General features: G+C 43.4%; 1 protein-coding gene across 1 annotated transcript in view; it reads right to left on the bottom strand.

Moving 5' to 3' along the window:
* The window catches only part of LOC131458215 (protocadherin-16-like), a 78,656-nt gene extending 67,748 nt beyond the window's left edge, over positions 1 to 10,908 (bottom strand). The window contains exon 1 of the mRNA XM_058627095.1: positions 10,533 to 10,908. The gene's annotated coding sequence lies outside the window, so the exon portion shown is untranslated. The remainder of the gene's footprint in view (positions 1 to 10,532) is intronic.
* Positions 10,909 to 14,753: the final 3,845 nt, after the last annotated feature.

Below are 14,753 nucleotides of genomic sequence, written 5' to 3'. Positions count from 1 at the left end.
GGGTCTGGTGAGGGCTCGAGGATGGAGGAATGCTTTGCATCTCAGTTTTCATGTCGTTTGGTTTATGTGTGTTTAGGGGGACGACAACTCTGACCCTGTCTCCCCTTGAGTTGCCTTACCCCGGATCCCTGGATATAGACGTTCCATTTCTTGCCCCAGCTGTCACCAGTGCAGTGTGTGTGTGTGTGAGTGTATATTTGGGTCTCCTTCCATGTACATAAACATCTGCTTCCTCAGTTCATCATTTACTTTTTCATGCATTTAAGAGTCTACCCTATAAGTGGATATCGGTTTCAATTTATTTCAATAACTGATCAAATTAAAACAAAAAAAAGACTGAGTGTTTCTAAAGCTGCGGTGGAGGGCCCCCAAGTTGTGTACGGTAGGACAGTTAAAATCTAGAACTAAAAGAAGCAACTCCAAAACACGAGAATCTCTCATAAAATAATAAAACAAACTTGTGAGATAAAAGACTAACGTATCCTTCAGGGTGGTCTCCTTTAGCCGGTCATGTGTTGCGGTCAAAGCACGAGACGCATGTAGCCATTACAGGTCGTTGTTGACAAGCATTATTGCAACTGTCAAGAAAAGAAAATAGATGCAGAGAGTTGCGGTTTCCGCGAGAAAACGAGCAAACGCGAGTTCAAGGCAAGTGTCTCTGCCAAATTTGTGATGAGTTACAAGGAAAACTGCACTTGGGTAAAGTTCAGAAGAGTTTGGGTGCCCCACGAGCAGGAATAAACTGAGACAGAGAGGACTGTCCAGAAGTGCATTGTAGGGATTCGAAAATACAACACCCAGTGTCATTTTTGTCAGAATAACTAGATTACAAAGGGCAAAAGTATGTAGAGATGGGCATTTCATGCAAAATGTCCGAAAGTCGTATCTAATAGTCTAATAAACGTCAAATCGGTCACTCCCAAATTATAAATGTCATGGAAATCTGTATCAGGCTGTTATCAGTATTGGAAGACACCCAAGGCTGTGACATCAGCATCATAAGCAGACACTAAAAACTAGTTTTAAGCCATTCCCAGTGCATTGTTACCATTGACCCAGGCAAAGTAAAATTGTACTAAAGTGTCACTTTACCTTTTCATTTTAGTGCATTGACACACCTGGAGAACCAGCTGCAACTGGCATCATCAATACCATGTGACATCAGACACCTCGCCAAAGAGGAAACACTTCCAGCCTCGCTTAGTGTGATATATGTGTTCGATAATTTAGCGTGACCCTCGGAGGGTGTTATAAAACGCGAAAATGGCCCTTGATAGGAAAAAGGATCCCCACCCCGCCGTCTAACATATCACAGCACCAGCCCCCGCAGACAGCCAAACGACCACTGTCTGGACACTCAGACACACGCTGACATATACGTGCACATGCCGCACCGAAGCACGATCAATATTTATACTGCTGCATATAGGGAGAGTTCACGACTGCGTCGCCCACAGGAATCCTGCGGCCGTAAAAGCCTCTCACGACCGGTGAAACCCAACCTACGTGGACTGTGGAGAGTTTAAGTAAGTAAGTTTGAATTAATCATGACGCTCGGCCGCACTTTGCAGTCGATGAAAAGCCTGTTCTGACAGAGTGACAACGAATACATCCGCGAATACTGACTACACAAACGTGAGTGGACCAGATTCTTCTACTGGAGCACTTGAGCAAAGAGGAACAAAGCTGTCGTATTTTCCCAGTTCACTTTAACTCTAAAAGGCCTTTGTTTCTAATTCTGTATATGTCATGACACTGAGCAGTCTTCTTTTATGACACATTTCCTTCATAAACTTCCATGTCAGTGACATCAGCGAGGCTACAGAGGAGAATCGTGAGTTCCCAGTAGAGCAATCATCTGAGGATCATGAGCACCTTTATTTTTTTTTCTATATTAGAGCGTTTGCTCTGGTCTGCATGCCAGGCAAAACAGAGGAGAAGAAAATCAAAGTCACCAGCCTTATTCTCTGATCGAGTGAGAGTTAGTGCTGGTTGCATGTGAAGACTTTTGTTCCAACTCAAAAAGGTATTTGGAAAGTGCGATTTTTATTTTTTTTTTTTTTTCTTCATGGTTTGGCTCCACATGCTCATTTGGATGTGAAACCATGCAGTGAAAATGAGGTTAAAGTGCTGACTTGTCGTTTAACTTTTGTTTTATCCTCGGTCGTAAAAAGAACAGTCCTGTGTCCCCGTTTTTTGGCATCAGATGTTTTTCAATAAAATTAGCGTAATTGCACGGAAACTCATCATGAGGTTCCAAGTGCATCTTGATTCATCCCAGTTACAGACTCCATTTGACTCATTTGTCTGTATCAAGGGTGAATAAATAGCAATACAGCAATATTTCATTGTTCTGCTCTTGTGAGACTTTTGAGATTATTAATGTGCTGGCACTAAATACAGATTTTAATTTTAGTAATACAGCAGTCTGGCCAATATGACTCACTGTCCCTCACTACTTCATGATTCCTAGTGGCACTTATTACAAGAACCGGGGTAACATTAAAGGTCCAGTGTGTGCATTTAGGGGGGGTTTATTGGCAAAGTATAAAAGTATCTTTGAATGTGTCTTAAAATAAAGAATGTGCGTTTTTTATTGCCTTAGAATAAGTCTTTAAAATGTGCTGTGTCTGTACAAAGGCCACCGTAGTTTGGGTACGGAGAGTTTTGTTTGTTACAGTCTTGTAACTGACGTTATCAGATCATCTCACCAATATTTGCCTTACTGAGATCCATGAAGGATAAAAAACAACTGCTTCAAAGCTGGTGTGATGCCTCGAACTGTGGCTGGAAAAAACAAACAATCTCTCGCGCTTACAAACTGCACCAGGTCCCATGTGACAGAACGTCCTAGATTTTACTCCCCAACAGGCCACAAGGAGAAGTGAATACAAGTGAGGGATGGAAGGAGCGGAGGAAACGAAGTGAGGTTAGATCGTGAACGAGGAAAACACCGACACAATGACAAAGATACAGAAACATGATGAAGTTAAACTTGCACACATAAATAAAAAGGACCCCCCCAAACCACAGAGAGCAAGTGAAAACACAGCCGGAGCAGATTCACTCTCCACTTCACCTTCAAGGCCACGGAGAGAGTGAGCGGATCGTTTTGTTTTTCTGATAATAACAGTGACTTTTTGTGGGGGGAACATTTGTTTCGAAGAGGAAAACCACAGAGAGCAAGAAAATGAGGGGGAAACCGAGAAGTAATGAAACTAAAGCAAAAAAAAAAAGAAGGCCGGATTAAGAGAAAAGGGATGGTGTGTGGGGGAGTGTGTCCCTGAAGGTGAAGAAGCAGCTGCCACCTACCATCACTCATCGCCCCTCCCCATCAGAGCATGTTTAATGTCCCACAAGGGCAAGTTGACGAGCTGAACCATGTCCAAGCCTCTATGTCAAACATTATTACCTCACTGGTTACACTTTGATAAATCATATATATCAGGGTAATTAAATATCTATTCATTCTCGACTGATTTTGAGTTTTATCTGTGAGCAAACATTAAATTATCTTTAATGGAAACAAGAACATTATCTGGGAGAGATTAAACACCAGAAAAGCGTCCGTTCAAATGTACAAACATGGTCATTTATTGGTGAGTTTCTTGGTTACTCACTATATTTGGACGTTAATGTGCAGGAAATCCAAAACTAACAACCACTCAATTACAGTACAATTATAGAATTGTAACTCGATTAGCAATTACCATCTCAATATGAATGTTTGCGAAAAATGACTTGAATTCTGGGCATGGTTTCATAGTACTTACACTTGTAAGGACAACGTATTGATTTACATTCATTCCCTGGAGGGGTATTCTAACTTTAAATGCCTCACCCCAACCTTTACCCCAGCCACATTAAAACTGAAACTTTAAAATGAGCGTCCAAGTTAGCGGGGAGTGACTTTTTGCTCCTTAGTTCAATGGAAAAGAAAACACTCAGCTAATAGCCTAAACAGGGTCAGAGGAAGAGAAACCAAAGCTCCATCTTGTAACTTAAACACACACACACACATGCAGACACATTTGTGAAATAATCCGCACCATGGATTAACAGCAAACCAGGCCCAAAGTCATACCGGGTTGTGTTATTGTTGTAGAACCCAGAAATATTAATCAAAGTGATGACATATTTTTGTCTAAAGGTAGGGTGAAACTATACAAAGGAATTGTTCTTTCAATCCAAATCCGTAATTAGTCATATCTGGTTCCGCATACAGGAGAGTGACTTGGCTTATTAGTTATTAAATTCTCCATCAACTCTCATGTTAGTGGCGCGCCAACAGCTGCTCCACGAGAGAATGCCTTCGTATCGTGTTACGCCATTATATTTCTCGCGGTAAGCCCCGTGAATTAAGTCCGTCTGTCTTTGTTTTAATTTATCCTACAGAGTTAAACAAACGTCAATACTCATCACGATCGAGAGATATACAGTATGTATAAAAGAAAAAAAAAAAGACTGAAATGTGGGATGTGATGAGCTTCTTTTTGAGGGAAAGAGAAAAAGAGAACTCACTGCTCAGTAGTGATACGATTTCCTGACATCGGCGTCAATGGAAAACATCAGAATCCATTTTTTTTTGTCAAGAGTAAAGGTCAACTTTGTCAGTCTTTAAATTATCTTTCCCCCCCTTTTGTCCTCCTACTTTAAAGAGCGCAACACGTCGCTCTACCTGAGCTCTGTGCGAGTGTTTGAAGTTACCAGAAGCTCGGATCATCTCGCTCACTTCATTAAAAACACATGTGACACTGCGCAGACAGGCACTCTCCTCCGTTTACCTCCTCCGCGGCCTGCATGCTCGCCTCGAGCCAGCGCTTAGACGCGTCTCATCCATCAAGCGGAGCAGATGGACAGCAGTTACCGCAGTTCATTCGTCTTTACTCCGAGACGTTCCCCATATTTGTCTCTTTCCACGTGAAATTAAAACATCACTTCATTCAGAAACGCACGCATACGTGGCACAAGCGTCACTGCAAGCCAAGGCTTATAAAACAAGTGAGGATAGAAACAATCTTTTACTGTTAACAAAGTTTGAGGTTGTGTTTTTGGCTAAATTCGACATACTTCAAAAATGAAAATATCACTGTTGGATACTGTCGTTAGTTGTACGCCTGCTGAAATTGCATCTATCAAATACACAGGTATATCTTACATCTGCTTATGTGCACGCTGAGGAACAGACACGTTTCTTCCATCCATCTACCGCGATAACGAGAAACCCAGAGGTCCAACGATTTAGCCACACTTTGGCACCCGGGAGCTAGTGTCACAGGTCCAACCCACGGCGGCAGCAGCAGCAGCAGCAGCAGCAGCAGCAGCAGCAGCAGCAGAAACTCAAGACAACACCGGGCTTTAGCAGACTTCCATCTGCAGCTTCCTCCAGGAATATAACAACCCATTTTTCAGTCATCATCATCCCAGATCTTAATCATGAGCCAGCTAACGGTCTGGCTACACTGTTCTGTTTGGATCAACGCTTGCTGTCAACTTTTTAAGATCGCACTCTAGTAAGACGCGCCATTAGAAACTTGGTGTTTTTGAAAGGGCAGTAAAACTGATCCAGAAACTGTCTCCCAGTACATAGCCTTGCATACGGAACCTACTGTCTTGTACTCACCTGACCTGATCTTTAAACTCACAGGATTCCTTCGATGCCAGAATCAGGACCATGAATAACATCAAAGCCCGTTCCTTCAGAACTGGGCTTCAGAACAAACACAAATGGAATTTGACCAACTAGAAGCTTCATCTTGGTTTTGAGTGAGTCCATCATTCAATAATATCTTCTCCAGATCAGCAGATAGATGGCTCTTCATACGGCACGTAGGAAGGTAAGATCTGTTCAGCCCGGTGGGGGGGGGGGAGTACAGTACACTGTCCAAAAAAGAGGCTTCAGCTGGAGCTAAAATATGAGGTATAACCTCAGACGATTATGTATGAGGGTTTGATAAAATCCATTCCAACATAAACACATTTCTCTGACCACACATAGAAAAGTATGGACTTCATAATTCAAACACTATCTCCTCATGTGGTTCCAGCAAGGATGGAGGGGGAAAAAGCAAGCGAGGATTCTAGCTGCTTAGAAACTATTTCATTTGATTGCGGGTGGCCAGCTAAAATAAAACAGCCAAATTAGAACCTAATGGTTTTTATCTTTGTTGAATTTATCATACATACTGAGACAACGCCAGACATTTTAGCGATACGCTTGAAGCTCTGCTACGCATGTCACAGAACCAACCTGAGACAGCTGCATTTGAAAGCCAGAGAGGTTTCAGATGCCACTTTCCCCACACGACAGCACACACACACACACACACACACACACACAGCCCAGATTTCACACTGCCATAATTAAATTTCACGATTATAATCGCGGCAAGATGGCAGACTTGGTGACTGTCGCTGCCATGGCAACCAAGAGGGCCCTCCCGCTGGAGCTAATGAAATGTGAGGCAATCAACGGAGGGGAATCCTTATCAATGGGAATCTCATTTGTTCTGTCTCTACTACTGATGCTATTAATAACCGCGTCTGGCCTTCCTCTGGGTGAATGATGAAAACACGAGGAGCTTTCCAGGAAACTGAAGCTATTCCCTCACGCATCCCTTCACCACAGCACCGGGTATAGTTTACATGCTGGCTTATAAACTGAAATCAATTTAATCCCCCTCAATATTGAGTATTTAGTTCGTGTTATGTCTAGGATGGTGGTCCGAGGGGTAAATAAAAACACCAACACGGGTCCCAGTGCAGTGAGTGAAGGACGGAGCTCGGGTAAATATTTCCACTGGCTCCTCGTGGAGCCAGAAAAAGAGGAAAACAATCTTATTTATGTTACCTTAGGTTCTTAGTTGGCTGTCGATCTGCTTACCATTCAAAAATGTGGCGAGCGGGTTTCTCCATTGTTAGGACAAATGTTACTTCGTTCGACTTGTTTTTATTGTGCAGATGTGGCACTTGGGTGTTATGGGGTCCCGTTTAGTTTGGCATAGAGGACACAATCAGGGCTGGGATGCACGCGTGGAGGAGGAGGAGTGTATGTTGTGAATTAACGAGGGAAGTCGCCCGAGACACTTTACCGATATTTGTACTCATGCGCTGTTTCCCCATGTGCGTTCTGGGTTTTTGTTAGAGCTGCGACATTTGGGTGAGAAGATGCTTTCTGTTGGCAGCAGAGCTCTGTGATGAGCTGGAGCACAAAAAGCCTCGACTCTATTGTACTTGTCGAGCCTTTGTGTACAAAATTAACAATTCAGAGTCAGACATCTGACTCGGCGCAGAGGCAGTAACAGAATAAAATCATGCACACAATAAAACTTGAGTGGAAAAGACAAATTGTTCTACTTATGTGGGTTTCGCGGGCGCCACAAGGAGGACAACCGTGTATACAGCACAAGCAGGACCCCAGAGTCAAGGTGGGTGGCAAATGCACAGTTTGATTACACTGTATATCTAAAGGAGTTTAAAGTAAACTCTCCAGATTGCTTGAGATTTGCGAAGAAATAGAGCCTCAACATTCCCTATTGTAATACCATTAGAATAAACAAAACAAGTCCCTGAAGACTTTGAACTGTGGGATCAGATTTCATCGTGAAAAAAAAAACCCAAAACACAAATGTGATGAAGTCATTGCTGTGACAACGCCAGATGTGACACGACAGTTCCCGCAAACTGACTAAATACTAATCTCTGTCATGCGATTATGATCATGTCCTCCTCCTGTGTTTTGGTCTCAGTTTTGGGGAGATGTTAAGGGGACGCATTCACGCAGATTAAACCAAACATCAACCAGTTACAACAGCTGCTCGTTTGGGACGGTATTGTCCATAACAAGCACTGACCATGAGACAAAAAAAAAGCATGAGAAAGAAGGAAATCCAGCTCATCGATTGGCCCGGATTGAAAACGGAAATCTATCCCCGTCAGCCGGCTTGTTCACCACCAAAACAAACAATGGAGTGACATCGAGCTATCCTCACTTCCTCTCTTTGGATCACTTCCACTCTAGGGTTCGCTGGATGGTCCGTTTGCATTTCCCACTGTAAACGAACCGCACCAGAGTTCACCTGCAAGCGAACCGAGACCCATGTTTTCAGGCGGACCGGAGTTCGCTTGTTTGGTCCGCACCAGAGTTTGGATGAGCTTTCACACCTGCCCAAAGGAAAGATGCGAGCCGATCCGAGGGAAACAAACTCCGGTCCTTTTAAAGCAGACCAAATCGCTCTGGGAGTAACAATATAAAACTGAGTGGACACCAGTGTGACTGACAGCTGGTATTGTCCAATAGGAGCCTGGTTTGCGGGTGAACTTTTGGAGGTTCATGGAAAGATGAACAGTTACCCCACGATAAAGACCAGATAAATGGTGATGCAACAAATGAAATTGGTCTATAAAATCAATAAATAACCCTTCTAAATAATGACATCATCGATACTGATGGAAAATATAATCACGACTATGACTGTGTGCTGACCTGTACCAAAACACACCCCAAAAGAAACATAATGGATACCACTCAGTCACCAGCCCAAACAAACTGCTATATAAAGTCATTCAGCAGATGCTGTTGAAGTGCGAGTCTTTAGAGCCCATCGATCTCGCAGAGACGGCATCATATTCACCCATTCATCTGCACAGATCCACATTAAGTGCAGGGCAATCAGTGCACTGTTTACTTTGCTGATAAGCTTGACAAGAACACTTGACATTGCACCTCGGTCCACAGTGTTAAATATGGGCAGAAATGACAGAGCACTAACATTCATCACCGCAACCTTCATTGGCAGTTAAATGAAGATGAATAAGGACACCCTTCAATGGGAGGGCAGAGGTCAAGATGGACACATCAGCTGCTGCAACTCCAACCAAGTCGCCACAGCATCATATGAAGCTCAAGTCTGAGCTCAATCCATTTGGATTACACATCTAATCCGGTAAAAATGCATTGTGACTTCATGAATTACACAAAGAACTGACTGTATGTGAATATAAAAAGGTCTTCATTGCTTTGTTTTGTTCCAGTTTGTTCCTGTGAGGAAGAACTTGTACCTATAAACAGCTGATGTGAGTGAGTAAATAATTGTGAGATGTTTGTACAAATATGAGCTCGACTCAGTGGCAAGAAGACACCCATATGGTTCCTGTTAGAAAATGTCTCGCTGCACACTTCATCACTCGACCAGAAACCAAACTCTCTTACTGGTCTGGTTGCATGCAGACCAAAGGCTGAGGCCAGCACACTGCAGATCTGGAGCACACAAGACCATGTAAGTGGATAGTGTAATAACACAAAGCTCCGTATCCCTCCTCAGAGCAGAAAAGAAAACCAGGAGCCGAGAATCGCCAGCGGACACCAGATATGACCATTGTGGTGAGGTTCTTAAAAATGCCTCTGGGTTTTAGATTTTGGCCGTGTAAACACATAAAGACAGCCCTGGCCGCTATAAATACACCTTGTGTTGGAAAAAATGTCATAATTATGTCAGAATCTATTTGCTGGACGATAAAAAACGACCTAAAAGCATCTTTGTCTTATGTATTTTTGTACTTTTAACTCCACTTATTATAAGGTCTTTCCACTGAGTCTCTCTGCAATACTTTTCTTCTATTTTCTTTATCGGGGATTGCACATTAATACAATCTGAAAAGTCTTAATGTCACACAAATGCTACCCTAAGCACTGTAAAATGTAAATAAATGAGTCATGTGGTGGGCTGTTTATTTCTCCTACGGTCGCAGAATATTGCTTCCACAGCTTGAGCGTCATGTTTTTGAAAAAATGTGATGTTAACAGTTAAGCACTTCCAAAGATGTGAGAGGATTGCATCAGATTCGTAACGTACTGGAAGATGCTCAAGGTCGCGGTATCAAAGCCACCCCTGTTCTTAATTATAAAGAAAACAGGAAACCTGAACCTGAAGTGCCTTGCTCAAAATGTTACCAACAGCACTTCAGACCCTCACCACTGGTGGTTCCTTGCACACTATCACATCACTTGGTTTCCTCCAGGAAACGGTTAAAAAAATGTGCTGGCCCACTTTGTGCACTTCATGGTGTTTCCCATTAAGTGGTTCTGACCTCTCTCCAAAACAAAGTGTATTCACTCTAAGTTGCCAGCCCTGGGGAAGAAATCACTGACTTGCTGTTATTAAATAGTTCCATAAGAAATAATAAACCCCTGTACGGGCCTATTACACTGATATCCCTTTCATGTTCAGCATATCATTTAAATGGGGGAGCCACTCTTTTTCTTTCCTCCTTTTTCCCCCCCCTGCTTAGCTGGCTGGGCTGTGAATGGTAATCAATAATCAATATGAGGCTATATGCTGCATCAACGTTTCTTTCACTGATACAATTGCAGTCCATCTGGTCTCTCCCAGCTGCAGCGAGGACCAGCCCCTGCATGCAAGGTGCAGACGCAGCGGCAAACCGAGCCTCCACCTCAGTTCGAGAGCCACTGTTCCAGCGCATTTCATGTACATTTACAGAGGTGTGTGAGAATAAGAGGAGCTGTCACTTACATTCATCTGACTGAGGCGCTCCGCTGCTGCTCTGGATGTGCGCTCTCGATATATCCCCCCCCCACTCTGGAACCTGATTAGTATGCAAACGGTTTTCCAATTCCCTTCTTCAGCCACAGACAAATCCACCAGGACAGAATCTTGACTGGAGCTCTGCTTCTGGTCAGCTGGCCCTTCTTTCTCACATAAAATCCCCAAAAATGACAGTTCCACAGATTTTCCAAAATCCGGCAGACCGGTGTAGTGGATGTCTCCTTTTGCGTCTTGGTCAGGTGAGCGCGTCTGGATCAGCCTGCAGCTCCGCAGTGTTCCCGCTGTCTCGCGCTGATCCTCCGAACGGTTCCACTGCTCTCGTTCTTTCCCTCCGCTCAGCATCCAGTCACTCGGACCCCGGTGTGTGTGAAAATGTGTGCGTGCGCTCCGCAGCTCCAAGGCACAGTGCACCTCACCGACTGAAAGACGACTCCTCCGATACGCTAAGGCCCAGCCCCCCTTTACTCCTCTTCTCCCTCCTGCCTCCTCCTCCTCCTGCTGCTGCTGCTGCCTTCACGGACTTGGGTTGCTAATTTATTCGGGGAGCAGCAGCAGCCACACAAAAGGGGGGGAAACAGACAGAGCCGAGCAGAGAGAGAGGAGAGCAGACTCTGGTGCCCCCAAGCTCCGTTCAGTGGAAGTAGTCTTTGAGACAAAGGAGCAGCAAGCAGCATCAAAAGAGTTCCTCAGCTCAGCATGACACATTATTCATGTGTGTGAGTCACTGGTGTCATCATGTTTTTCATCTTCTTACTATTAGAAAAGTAGGACACCAAAACAAAAACAGGAAGAAAAAGATCCAAAACAAAACATAGGATAATAATTGATAATCAATCAAATAAAAATATGAGATATATGAGAGTGCAAAGGCCTTTCTTAAAGTAAATAGCTTTTATGATACAATGAACCATTATTTTAATACCTTAAATGTTTGTTTTGAGGCTGTTGGGTCAATGACCCAACCTGACTTTCAACCTTTGCCTCAACATGGAATAGGGATCATTAAACAGGGTTCCCACACCTTGGTTGACATCAAATTTAATGACTTTTTAAGGACTTTCCAGGACCAATTCCCTCAAATCCAAGGATCAAATGTGCTGACACAGCTCAATGGGAGGGCAACTTGTAAGAGCGTCCGTGGCGTCCACTTTTATTGATTTGTAGCACGCTCTGCATCTGGACAAGTGACACATTTCTGCATGGAATCTCACGTCAACAGCGGATAGAGACAAGGGACAGTGTCCGCAACACTGCGGGTAATTACGACTCGACATTTGTCCTGCGTCGGTCTAGTACATGAAAACAGGTCACAAACTTTCAAGAATGTCAAGGACCTGTGGGAACCCTGATTAAAACTCGAAACTAACTACTGCAACACTGCCGTTATATTAGCTTTATATAGCCAGCAGGTTCTTTACTGTTTTGTTGGGCACACTCAAATTTCTGCCAATAAAATGTCACAGACTGGACCTTTAAAATGAACAAACTCTCTGAACTGCTCAGCTTACACTTATTTTCCAAAGGACAATTTTATACTCTTATTAATGTTCTACTTTTGTTATACTTTTAGGTTATTAAAAAAAAAAAAACAACCTTAACACTGAAGTTGCATTTAAGATATAATTTGAAATCCCTGCGTGTAGAAGCTCAAGACTATAATAAGAAGGCACACACACACACACACACACACATAGAAAATGTACTCACTCTTTGGATTGCTTGCATCAGCAGGATGGTAGTCATGCATCACCCCCACATTTTAGGTCAAGCATCCACCTGCATCGCTGCAGCACGAGGGAGAAAGAGGAGGAGGAGGAAGGGGGAGAGAGGAGGGAGCTTCAACGACAAGGACAGTGATCAATTCATCACCTCCTCCTTGCACAAATAAGTCACTTTGCGCCTGGGGCTTCTACGGTAAAGCCGCGTTTCACAAAATCCCGGTCCTCGGGGAATCCACTGCTCCAATGTTTGCCCGCTCCCAACACACCTGATGCAAATGGAGCTAATCAAGCTCTGATAACGAGCCACTAATTGGAATCAGGTGTGTGAGGAGAGCTGTGTTGCAGGAAGTGGTTCATTGACACACTTTTGACACCGTTTACATGATTTATGGGAAACCAAACATAGTAGCGTCCCACTTTTTACACACTGGAGAATGAACCGCCTCTCGGCACAGCACATAATCTTAAGGAACGACTAGATAAAATTAGCAGTTACTGTTTCCCTAAAATCGAAATGGTTAAAACACAATAAATTGATTTTTGTATGACTTGTATCGCGTTGTGTCAACTTATATGATTTTTTTGGTCATATAAGTTTGTTTAAAAGACTTCAAATGAAGTAATAATAAATAACTGTCAGGAAACTACGGTGGCCTTTGCATAACAAAAAGGAGGGAGCACGTAAAATGCTTATTCTAAGGCTTATATCAAGCGATTATATCAATACAAACATACTGATGAGTCAGTATGTTCCATTTCTGCCAATAAACCATCCTAAATGTCACACACTGGACTTTTAATAAATGGAAAAATCACGTAAATCACAACCTAAATATTTATTTCTCAAACTGTCATCTTTGTCTTTGTCCCACGTGTGTGTGTGTGTGTGTGTAGGTGTGGGTTCGCGTGTGTGAGAGCAAATTTATCCGGCATCAAACTTGTTGTGTAAAACTGACCACAGGGTTGCATTTACACAGCTTTAAGCGGGAGCAGATGGCGGTGGAGTGATCATTTCGGTGGGGCTTCCCACGACGGAGGAGACCAGCGCGAGATTTATATCTCTGCCGCACACACACGGTCCTCAATGTCAAATCTCCCTCTTGTCTCTCTGGGACAAATACAAACACACATGTGTGTACACACACACACACAATCACCCACATATCAAGACCATGCAGCGGGATTTTCACCAACAGACATCCCTGTTCCTCATTTTCTCCCTCTACCCTCACGATCCACAGCCTGACCGAGATAACCCCCCGCTCGAGATTTATTCCACCTTCCATGCATTCGCAAGAAAAAGCAGATTAAAGCGGCAGATGCGGAGCTGTAAATTCAACCAAAGTAGCTCGTCTTTTGAATTATCGCACGTATGACCCTTGCAGCTTGTGGTCGCCGTGAACACAACATAAGGGATAAGAGGGACATGGTGGTTAACCAACAACTAAAGTGGCTGCAAGGTCATTTAGAAATGCCTCGTTAGGAGTTAATGGAGTAGCTTGTATTTACTGGCTGCATAATTGTACTCGTTGGCTGGGCCTCCCTCCCTCCCTCCCTCATATACACACACACACACACACACACACACACGGCCTCTGATGTGATGTGTAACCTAACAGGTTTGCATCCTCTGGAAAATGCATCTGAACGGACTCCTTGACTGGCACAATATCCTAGTTCTGTATTTGCCAGAGAAAGAGACTTAATGTGAGTATTTCCACCATGTTTTATTTCATTCAATTCTTATCGCTTCATCTCTTTGGATTCAGTCCCTTTCCTGTCACACACACACACACACATTCATATCTAACAGCAGTGTGTGCATCAGTTGTGTCATTTAACTCAGCGTCTTTTCTCCCCCGTGTCACCGTTTGACCCTGTGTGTGTGTGTGTGTGTGTGTCCGTGCAGGTGTGAGCTGTGGCCGATGTGATCCACCTTTCCTGTTTCGACAGGATGAGATGAAGTCACGGCTTCACCCGGTGACTCTCGGGGCCAAGAAAGGAAAGAGCGGCGGCTTAATCAGCGCTTCCTTTCCCAGAGTCAAAATATCACCGAGTGTCATTAATTTGAGTTTATTTCAGGGACAGTTTTCAAGCAAGTTTGTTACCGTAAGCTTTTTTTTTCTTTCTTTTTTTTTAAAGCTGCAGTATCTATCTAACACTATACTGAGAAACATTTGTTCATATAAAAAGCTATAAAGTACAGTTTTAATTAACTAAGAAACTTAGAAAATACATTTATTATGCTGCAAATGCTCCACGAAGTCATAATATGATGTGACTGAGCCATGCTGCTAATGAGAGAGATATGCTTTAAGTTAATTTATTGGAAATGGAGCGAAATCAAGTGGAAGAGTGCCTTTGAGATTGGTTTTAACACATTAACACGTTTCGTGGGAGTAAATGAGCACCAGATGCAGGGTGGGGGAAGTCAGAGAGCATTCGCTCTGTTGCTTTTGGTCCTCTC

The sequence above is a fragment of the Solea solea genome, chromosome 4 (assembly GCF_958295425.1).
Source record: "Solea solea chromosome 4, fSolSol10.1, whole genome shotgun sequence".
In the NCBI taxonomy this organism is placed as follows: Eukaryota; Metazoa; Chordata; class Actinopteri; order Pleuronectiformes; family Soleidae; genus Solea; species Solea solea.
Note: the sequence above shows the minus strand (reverse complement) of the source record. Positions and strands in the feature narration are given on the sequence as shown.